This window comes from Alosa pseudoharengus, unplaced genomic scaffold, assembly GCF_046254945.1.
Source record: "Alosa pseudoharengus isolate Yale_2024_CS ecotype anadromous, Long Island Sound unplaced genomic scaffold, YU_APseudo_1.1 YU_APseudo_1.1_scf_12, whole genome shotgun sequence".
NCBI classification, from domain to species: Eukaryota; Metazoa; Chordata; class Actinopteri; order Clupeiformes; family Clupeidae; genus Alosa; species Alosa pseudoharengus.
This window is the reverse complement of record NW_027468587.1, coordinates 38,812,921-38,824,752: the sequence shown is the minus strand read 5'-3', so window position 1 is coordinate 38,824,752 and position 11,832 is coordinate 38,812,921.

The following is an 11,832-nucleotide window of genomic DNA, read 5'->3' as shown; positions in this document are numbered from 1 at the left end:
TATGTCTCTTCGTTCAACAACGTTAGCGTTATGTCAGAGTTATGTTAACGTTCGCGTAGCCATCAACATGGCCGCCACGTCCCACAATGCAACGCGGATCCCACGCCCTATTAGTAGGCTATTGAAATGTTGTGGTAGGCTATAAATCAGGCATCATGTTATTTCTAATTTTGTGTTAATGCTGTTTTAGCACTGATAATCGCGGATTCGCGGTGGTATTGAAGTGTTTTGTAACCTTCAGGAGTTCATTTCATTTGTAGACTATTGCTTTCACATTTCACCTTTCTTGGGAAAGAAGGCTGTTAACACTTGTTTTTCCTCATTTCTTTTTTTCTCCCTTTCCTGCCTCTCTTTTCTTTTCTGGGAACCGGATTTAGCTTTCTTAGACTTAGACATCTTCACACCGTGACCGTCTGCATTGCCGCTTCGGCAGAATGAACGTTACTTAAAAAATGCGCCTAGCAGGGGAAGGCGGACTGAACCATTTCGTGCAAGGGAGAGGGTGCCTGCCCTCAAACAATGTTGGCTTGGACACAATTTAATACATCAATCAACTGTTGCATTTACCCGAAATATTTGCATCTATATTAGTTAATAACATTTATTAAGATCTTTAAATTAAGGAAATTATTTATTATTAAGGAACATAAAATTCAACTCCTTAGGGGCCCTCCCCCCACTTGGGGCCCGGGTAATTTATTCCCACTTGTCCCCCCACTATGACGCCCTTGTCAGGCGCGTAGCAAGCGTGGGGGATGTGGGTGTTATAACGTACACACTTTTGCTGGAACATGATTCTATCCCCCACACTTTTTGTCAGATTAAAATGAAAGTAAAATATGGAAATAGGCCTAAACGCTCCCGTAAAGAGTTGGAACCGTATCTACCATAACACACACACAAAGAGACACAAATAGGTCTGTTGATTTGATTGAATGGTCATCCAGCCAATCATATCAAGTTAGCCAGTGATGAACCTGGGGGTCGTTTCCAGAAAGCGTCGTTTGCTAACTTGCGTCGCAACCTTGGTAGTACGCTCCATCGTTCTTGGATTTGGTGTTTCTAGAAAGGGTAGTTCGAACTCTCAATCGCAAACAAGGACGCAAAGTTTGGTCGTTTGAACTACTGCCCCTAGGCAGTCGCACTTGTGTCGTTCCTTGGTAGTTCCTGTTGGTGTCCGGAGCGCCTAACCAAAACTTACAACCGCCTAACCAAAATTTGCGAAGTGGATGTTTATCTCGTGACTCAATGATTGATCTATCCTGTAGCTTAATTTTGATTAAGACACTGACTCCCCTAATTGGCTCATTCTTGCTATTTATGTTAATTCAAGTATTGCCTTGCTTTTAGTATTATAATCTTCACAGTCCCTTACATCACCAGTGATAAATAGTGTAGTGGCTAAAGCAGATGACTTATTATCCCAACGTTGTAGGTTCGATTTTCTTATGATGTGAGATTGTCTTCTTGCTTCTCGCTACCTGCAGGTGAACTAGTGTGACATTCAATTGTTTTTGACTGGTGTATTGTAGGCCTACCTATGGTCTCTCGATGTAGAGTAACTATATACATAAATATGTATGGTCAAAACCTATTGTTGTGTCTCGTAGGCCTACTCTTAGTCAGAGATGAAAAGAAGACATAGGACGCGAACTCCGGCCGAGCGCTCAGTGCACTGACGCGCTGCCGTTAAGCCACGAGACAGTTGATATGTTATGGGATACCCAGACATTTGTCCAGGCTATATATTTTTTCCAACATAGATATTTAACACAAATAATGACTCATATTGGTCTGCTTAAATTAACTGTTTTATATGCTTGCAATAGGTTTAGGTTTTGGCTGATGGCAATGACAATGCCAGCATTAATCACTCGGTTTAGAAAAGTGTCGACATAGGCCGTGACAGAACATTTCTAGGGGGTGGGGTATTATACGTTGCCACTGTTTCCACCAATGATATGTATCGCTGCATCATCAACAACGTTGTTGGAACTACGGTGTTCGAACGTCGGAGGTAGTGAATTGCGACACAGGTACGATGCTTTCTGGAAACAGGTGTAACAGTGTCGTTGTTTGGTCGCAGGTTGCGTCGTACCATGGTGGTTGAGCAACGTCGTTGCTAACTTTTCTAGAAACGACCCCCTGATCAAATTCAAAGTGTGCATCTTTCAAGGTGCTGCTGCTTGGGTCTGCATTATAAAGTCTGCAGTGAGCAGATTTCAGGTAGAATTGAAATGATAATTGTTACCGCATTATGCTAATTTAGTAAACCAAAATTCACTGTCTGACTGACAGTTTTTGTCACAATGTATAAATGCAGAGAGTCAAAGTGAAAGCGGGGGTGCGCGCACCAAGGCACTTGTTTGTGCAGAAAGACCTTGGCTATACTGTTCTCAGAGCATTTTGCTTTCTCTGTCTATGATCTGCAGCTTTTCTCAAACTATGGGCCTCCTCAACAATTAACCTACTGGTCCACGTAGCCGCGACATTAAGTTATGGCCGGTGCTGGAGATCTTAAATACGATCGCGTTCCATTTAGAACATCTTATTTTGATCTTACAAACGGAGGCGTCAAGACACATTTGAGTTCTACATCTGAGAACTAAGATTTCCAGCATGTAGAACTCAAATAGAACGCTTATGAGCGCTCATGCAATGTGTGTGTCCCTGCAGCAAGTGAAACTAGGTAACGTGGGCTAGAAGCAACAATAGCTTAAACAACATAGTGGCTTCCTGTAACTATTAATGGAAAAAGAAACTGCTAATCATAATCTTTAAATTTAAATTAATTAAGCTGGCTATATGCAACACAATTTATTTATATTGCCTTTGCATATGTTTGGGTAGACTTCATTGAATTTGAGCTTACAGTTCTGTATTCTTTATTATTATATTTATTTAGGTATTAGTGATACCTCGAAATTAGGCTGCTGTCTGTTAGGGCAATTTATTGTAGCCTGCTAACCCATATGCACAAAACATAATTTCTGAAATGATTTCTTGATTTATAACATGAGATATGTCTCCATGTAGGGTAGTGTCAAATAGTGAAGTGATAGGTAGATCATGTAGGCCTACATGTCACATGAGCCACACATATGAGGGGCACTGCTTCTTCTGTCCCTCCCAAACTGCATTAAAATGGTGTGTTTAGCAATCAGAATTTCATTTTTTTTCAGGGTAGAAACTGCCGGACACCAATATAGTCCGCACCCCTCTCAGAAAATACTTACAACGTCCCTGTAGGGAGTTATTTATAATTTGCCAAGATTGTTTCATTTTCCTATCCCACAACCCCCACACTTTTAAAAAGCTTGATACGCCCCTGCCCTTGCTCATCGCACCTGAAGTCCCATCCCTATGACTGCCCTATGTGATGACCCTGTGCCCCTTCAGGCCTTCTCCTGTCAGTGCACAGGCAGGGCTGGGCCTGGTTGGGCTAATACCCTCATTGATTACACCTATGGTTAGGGTGGGGCTATATTAGGGGTTCCCTATCTTTCTGATTAGGCATTTTTCTTACTTCTTGCAGGCACTCACTTTGATTCTCTCACACTTTGCTCTCTCCCCTCATTTCTAACTCTACATCTCTTTCTCTTTCTTTGTCTTTAGGCCTACTTCACTAGCTTCTTTGCATCCATACATCCATACACTCATACACGCACGCCACCACTCCCATTAATTTCCCCCTAGACATTTTGCTATTGGTAACCTTGTGCTTTACTTTAATAAATTAATATATTTGGTTTGAACCTTGTTGTCCGTGTCCCTCTTTATGTTTCGGTCTGGGAACGAGCTGGCCGTAACACTTACCATTGCCTATTGCAGTCCCCTTGTCTGGATTCCTGGCCCGTGAAGCCTAGCTACCCAGTACTTGACATATGACAATTCCTAATCCCTATGGACAATACATGACCTACATTGGACTATTTGAATTTCCTGACACTAAATAGGATTCATGCATACATCGTACTGGTTATGTAACCATTTTACCTTTTTGTAACATACCTCAGGTTGTTGTGTTCCTAACTAACCTATTCATTTATTATGTATACAGTACAGACCTTACTGCCCTGTAACTGACCCTAGGCAGATGGGTCAGGCCCTTGAGTCTTGTATCCACTCAAGGTTTCTTCCTATATGTATCTCCAATTGTGGAGATACATATAGGTGTGAAAAGTGGCCTGAAGTGAATAAGTGGCCTGAGTAGAATAAGTGTGCAAAGTTTGAGCATTTTACTATGTACATTTGTATGTGCTGCCATGGACTCCCATGGCACTAGAAAGAAGCATGATAACAAATCCTACTAGCCCTATTCCTACGCAGCTTCAATGCTTGCCCCCCAATAAGACAAGGTAGAAACACTAATGGCCCCAAAAATGACAGAAATGTGGCAAATGACTTTTAAGTGATAGGGACCAAATGTAGTGCTGAAAATGTATAATCAGAAAAATAGGCCAAAATAAATTTCCCATGACAAATGGAAAGTCTAGACCAAATCTAGTGCTGAAAATAATAAATTTCTCAAATACATTTTATTTTCAAGGGCCATTTTTAACGATAGAATTTCATATAGGGGGTGTCATTGGAAAGAGGAGAGGGTGTAGTTTCAGAATGTGGTGAAACATCCCTTGCAAAATCCTTCCTGAGATGAGTATGGCTGTTCAAGTGCTGAAATTCATAAATTTCACAAATACATACTATATTTTCAAAGGGCAAAAAAGGCCATTTTCCACCATAGAATTTCACAAGTGGGGTGTCATTGGAAAGAGGAGAGAGTGTAGTTATAGGATGTGGTGAGAGATCCCTTGCAAAATCCTTAGTGGGATATCTGTCACTGTTCAAGTGTTGAAATTCTGCAATTTCACAAAATACATACTATATTTTCAGAGGGGCTAAATATGCCATTTTCCACCATAGAATTTCACAAGTGGGGTGTCATTGGAAAGAAGAGAGAGTGTAGTTTCAGAATATGGTGACAGACCCCTTGCAAAATACTTCTTGAGATGACTGTGGCTGTTTTAGTGCTGAAATTCTGCAATTTCCCAAATACATACTATATTTTCAGAGGGGCCAAAAAGGCCATTTTCCACCATAGAATTTCACAAGTGGGATGTCATTGGAAAGAGGGGAGAGTGTAGTTATGGAATGTGGTGAAATATCCCTTGCAAAATCCTTCATGGAATATCTGTCGCTGTTCAAGTGCTGAAAATCTGCAATTTCCCAAATATATACTATATTTTCAGAGGGGCTAAATATGCCATTTTCCACCATAGAATTACACAAGTGGGGTGTCATTGGAAAGAGGAGGAAGTGTAGTTTCAGAATGTGGTGAAACATCTCTTGCAAAATCCTTCATGGGATATGTGTCCCTGTTCAAGTGCTGAAATTCTGCAATTTCACAAATACATATTATATTTTCAGAGGGGCTAAATATGCCATTTTCCACCATAGAATTTCACAAGTGGGGTGTCATTGGAAAGGGGAGATAGTGTAGTTTCAGAATGTGGTGAAAGATCCCTTGCAAAATCCTTCATGGGATATCTGTCCCTGTTCAAGTGCTGAAATTCTGCAATTTCACAAATACATATTATATTTTCAGAGGGGCAAAAAAGGGCATTTTCCACCATAGAATTTCACAAGTGGGGTGGCATTGGAAAGGGGAAGAAGTGTAGTTTCAGGATGTGGTGAAAGATCCCTTGCAAAATCCTTCATGGGCTATCTGTCCCTGTTCAAGTGTTGAAATTCTGCAATTTCACAAAATATATACTATATTTTCAGAGGGGCTAAATATGCCATTTTCCACCATAGAATTTCACAAGTGGGGTGTCATTGGAAAGGGGAGATAGTGTAGTTTCAGAATGTGGTGAAAGATCCCTTGCAAAATCCTTCATGGGATATCTGTCCCTGTTCAAGTGCTGAAATTCTGCAATTTCACAAATACATATTATATTTTCAGAGGGGCAAAAAAGGGCATTTTCCACCATAGAATTTCACAAGTGGGGTGGCATTGGAAAGGGGAAGAAGTGTAGTTTCAGGATGTGGTGAAAGATCCCTTGCAAAATCCTTCATGGGCTATCTGTCCCTGTTCAAGTGTTGAAATTCTGCAATTTCACAAAATATATACTATATTTTCAGAGGGGCTAAAAAGGCCATTTTCCCAACATAGAATTTCACAAGTGGGGTGTCATTGGAAAGGGGAGAGAGTGTAGATTCAGAATGTGGTGAAATATCCCTTGCAAAATCCTTCATGGGACATCTGTCCCTGTTCAAGTGCTGAAATTCTGCAATTTCACAAATACATATTATATTTTCAGAGGGGCTAAATATGCCATTTTCCACCATAGAATTTCAAGTGGGGTGTCATTGGAAAGAGGAGAGAGTGTAGTTTTAGAATGTGTTGAAGAATCCGATGCAAAATGACATGTAGGGCGTAGGGAATACATTTACTGTAGAAAAACTTCAAAATCTGCTACCAACTACATACTCCCGCCCCCCCCCCCCCCCCCCCCCCCCCCCAGTGTAAAATGAACAAAATTATTTAATAGAAAACATAACACAACATGTATCAAAAGATCCAGCACAGAAAATAAAGAAAAAACTACATAATCTGCCACCCTCTACACCCCCCCCCCCCCCCCCCCCCCCCCCCCGCTCTAAATTACAAAATTATTTAATAGAACACAAAAGGCAACATTTCTCAAAACATTCGGCAGTGGAGTCAACAGAAAAAAGATATACAGGCTTTTGAACGTCTGTGAACAATGCCTGTTCATCTGCAACAGGCACATGCCTGTGTTATCGCGGATTTGCGGTCAACACTGGCCCCTTGTGGACGAGGTAGAAAATTGCATTATTTAAGGTGGAACGGAAAATTAACTCCCCCGCGATCTGAAAGTGGTCTCCCCCGCGATCTGAAAGTGGTCTCCCCCGCGGATCTGAAAGTGGTGCTAACTTCAGCCTCGTCTGGCAGGCATCTCGCAAATAACCTCAGACTTTTTTGTTGGTTATAGTAACTAGGTCAATTGATTTTACTGTGTCTTTTTCTCGATACTTTTTACAAAATGTAAGCAACAAAAAGGCCAAACAAATAAGATTAATATTTTAGCACTACAGTCTATGGCAGTGGTCCCCAAACTTTTTCTTCTGAGGGCCAGCTCGCTATGCCTGGCTCTAAGAGAGGGTCAGAGACTCGGAGTATCAGTAACCATAAATATCTTAGAACTGTGAACAACAGCAGTCTACCTTAGTTGAATATTCCATTACATTTAATCATAGGCTACTGTAATTTAATACCATTGTTAGCTGTGTTTATATTGCCATCATGCCATATCAGTGTAAAATGTAGCTCAAACGAAACTACAAATGAAAATACTAATAAAAAGACGTAAGCATTCCCAAAAGTATTAGCAGGGAGTCCCAAAAGTATATTTTTATTCAAAATGTGTGAACTCTGAACTCTGTGTCTTTGCCTACACAGCTCAAGTTGTGAACAAGCAGTATCCTACAAATAATTTAAAGTTCTCAAACTATGAGAGGTTTATGAAGTGCTGACACAAACATCTGAAATGACCACTTTCACTCACCTTATGAGAACTTTGTGAATTTGAATGAACATTTGAACGAGTGGATAAAAAATAGAAATAATTATCCCAGAAAGACCCAGAAATAAGACTTGAATAGAAGTGAATTAGTTATTAACAATTAATTGATAAACTTTTAGAATACTTTGAGCACTGATGCAGTCAGCATAGGCCTCTTACATTGTTTGCAGGTAGCCCTACATTTCATTCCGTTTTCGATGGCAAACGCGAAACAGCGGCAAAACAACCACCAGTGGACAAAAAGAGTATTACACGTGTACAGTTAAGACTCGCCATAGAGAATGAATGGGGGAAATTAAGGAGGTTATAGTTTGACGATGTCGTACTCCCGTGCGGGCCAGATGCTATATACCACGGACATGTTTTGGGGGGCCACCCAAAATGAGGTGGCGGGCCGTATCCGGCCCGCGGGCCGTAGTTTGGGGACCACTGGTCTATGGGTTTGCCATTCTGAGTAACATGCGGTCATACAGTCTATGGTTTCGGTGGTGAGCAACGCAGACACAGGCGACACCGAACTTCGAAGCCACATACCCCCTAGCGCTATGGTGGTGAAATGCACCCCGATGCAAAGCAACCCGACGCAGAACCATAAAAGGGTCACAACGCCATAGGAGTGACAGCGTAGCTACGCCGTGGAGTTGACGCAGAATCATGTAACAGCCTTTTAGTCTTTTGCTTAACGTCACACGTGTCTCACTCGCCTGGACTGAGGATGCGCAAGAACCAAAGTCGACCAACAGGAAATGGGTGCTCGATGGTGTTTTAAGCCCCCACCGTCGACGTCAAGGCAGCGCTGCGACCGTCATCTTCAAGGCACTTACTGTAACCTTAACCCTAACCCTTGCCTAACCATAGTGCCTTCCATGCAGCGCTGCCTGGAAGACGATGTTGGGGGCACCGAAATGGGTTCAAATTTGCTTCACTTGTCTCCTTCGAAGTCTATGGGATGGCTGTGTCCATATCCTTTACTGCCTATGGGATGAAGTAGGACAGTATTTCTAACCAGTATGCATTGCGTTCAACCCAACATGCATCACATCAAGTTACATCTACATCAAGTCGAATGACCCTAATAGCAATAGTAGGCTTGTTCGAGATGAACTGCGTCTGACTGGCTGACTTTCTACGTCAACTTCAGAGGCTAGCCGGGAGGAGCTACAACAGACGGCAGCTTATCCCGGACAGACCGGCTATAGTCTGCCTGACATGACTCGCGGGAAATATCGCGGAATTTTGTTCGCAATAAATACAGCATAACTTTCATTCTTACTTATTAAAATGAGCATGATGACTGACGAAATAAATTCTTATGATGTAGTTTAAATAAACCACCGTCGTTGTCATACAGTTAACAGGCCTGCATTGTAGCATATAAATTCAATATCAAGTGTTTTCCCTATATGTGTGTCTATCTATTTAACCAACAGCAGAAAATAACAGAATATCCAAACGTTTTCAGTAAGCTAGCCTACCATTGTTGCAAAAATCACATATAAGAAGGTATCCCTTCGATTTCGGTTGATTTTTTCGCATATTCCAAGGAAGTAGCATGAGAAACCTGTCAAAATCGTCATGAGGAGATTCCTCCCAAACGGCCCTATCACGTCTTTGAACTGACGTCATGAGGGCGGGTTTCAGCTCGTGCAGACCGTGGAAAGGCAACTGCAAGATCTGTCTGCAGGCGAAAAACTCCTGCGATATTTTAAGGTCATGTGACATGGTGACATGGTGACAAGGTGGTAAGTCCCTCCCCGGCTGACAGAAGTCGACAGGATTTCTAACCAGTATGCATTGCGTCCATCCCAGTATGCATTGTGTTCAACCCAGCATGCATCACATCAAGTCAGATCTGAGCAGATCTGCATCAAGTCGAACAAGCCTACTATGGCGGATCTGAGGCTAAATAGGAGACCAGTTCCACCTAGCCATTCCATTGAACCGCCACTTTGACATCAAATAACGTTACAGCTGAAGCGTTTTAAGCCTTTATATTAACTTTTTCTATTTTCGGAGTAATACATTGTGTGATTGGCGTCATAACCTCGTAACTGATTTACCGGCTGAGTAATAAAACTTTTTTCCGAAAATCAATGCTAACGTGATGTAATTTACGTAATGAGCATGCGACAAGAGCAGGTTAAAGCGTTTTACAGGAGTAAAATAACCGTATTCTCTGTGTAACGGAGGCGAACTGAGCTAGCATGCTAGTTGCGTGTGTAAATCCTCACACCCCTAACCTTAAGAACGCTTCTAACCGCTGAGTTGGGAGCCTGGGTCCTGGGCTTCAGTGGTTAGAGCGTTCGACTCCCATGCCGGTGTGTGTCGAGGTGGCGGGTTCGAGGGCCGTGAGCGGCGGACGAATTATGACCTCTATTACATCTGGATAAGAACGAAAGCATCGGACCCCAACATTTCAGCGAAGTTTTGATGGATTGACAGTAGGCTATGAATGTGGCGAGTGCTGTTTAATATGAAATCACATTTATCTACGAACAACTAGGACATTTAAGAAAAGTAAATGTAGACGTGGTGGTAACGAAGTGGGCCTACATTAACCCAATCTCTCGGTGCAGCAATCACAAGAGTTACACGAGTCAGGCTATGTGCCTACGTCCCCCTGAGCCTGCGCAGAAAGCCTTGTCGGCCAATAGGAAACGGTTGAAACCCGTCTCGACCTTTACTGTCATGGTCTCGATTGATGTCTACGTGATGACTGTCCATATGTTTTACTGTCTATGAGTGACACCAGTATGCATTGTATGCAGGGCCGTAGTCACCATAGACATTGAGGGGGACGTGTCCCCCCCCAATATTCAAATATGACCAAAATGTCACCCCCAATATTCGGACATAGAAAAATAAAGAAAGAATAAAGCGCTATACTAGGCCTACAGGAAACCAACACGTACTGTATCTGAAATGTAATCAAACGTAAATAACGCACAAATTAGTGACCTATGGTTCCAGAGTAGCCTACTCCCCTGAGTGGTTTGTCCTGGTGATTTTCCGTTTTTCGTTAGTGGAGTGAGCTATCAAAAGCTTCCATTTACTGCACCCTACTGCGGTGAGGTAGGGCTGTTAACAATATCGCAAAAGCTACTGGTACAATTTTCACAAAACTTCTTGAAAAGGTGTAGCACAGGCTAAGGAAATCCCATACATGTTTGGAGCCGATCAGACTGAAAGGGAACATTTTCCATATTGTAGCCTATTCTCGCAATGATAGCGAAAGTGAAACGTTTTATTTTAAATGATGAATTTGTGCAAGCCTGTGTCATTTCTTTCACGTCTTTCAACATAAATAATGCATTCATATGCTAGTAGTAATGCCAGAAATTACCGTTTATAGGCCTCTTAGAAATTATTGTTGCATCTTGCATATTATTTAAATGCGCACTCAATCGCGCATCCATGCAGGCAAAATAGATCAAATGTGGCGACGTTTACAATAGGCCTACGTGATAGCCTACAGTTAATGTGAATCGCGGACAATAACCAAAGAAAGGAAATTGCACCTCCATTCACCAATTAAAGGCTGTAGTAGGCCTAGTGTTTCTACATGTTGGCACAAAACGTCATTTCTGTCAGAAGCCAGTCTATAATGCATACAGGGGTAACATGGGTCAGACAGAAGAGGGGCCTGTCTTAGTAGCCTATTCCAGAATCCTGTCCCTTTTAAACTATGTTAAAATTGTGTGATTAGCCACCAGCATAATAACATCTAAATTAAAAGACAAAATCTTATTAGGCTCCAAACCTATGAGTCTAAGCCTTAGTTTAAAAAAATCTTCAGGTGTAAGTAATAGGCGAAGTCAAAGAACCCCATTCTGTGTAATATAGAGGTTATCATAAGATACTCTAGTTTGTAATTTATTTTAAAGTATACATTTTGAACACAAATGGATTCACTGGTCCAGGGATGGACCAGTGAAGTTGCTTCTTCTCCACCCTTCTCTTTTCACAAAACTCACCGGGGGGGGGGCATCTGTGTCCAGGGGTTCATAATCCATCCATGCCATGCCTATGTCCGTCAAAAGTTTGGAATAACCTAATTGACTGACCTAACGACTTGTTTGTGATTTTTAATAATATTTTTGCATGGTAGGAAATGTATTGAAATTATGTTTGGGGGTCCCTCAGACCCCACCACAGATTTGGTCCCCCCCAATGTTGACATCATGACTGCGGCCTTGATTGTATGCATTTTGTTCAACCCAGCATG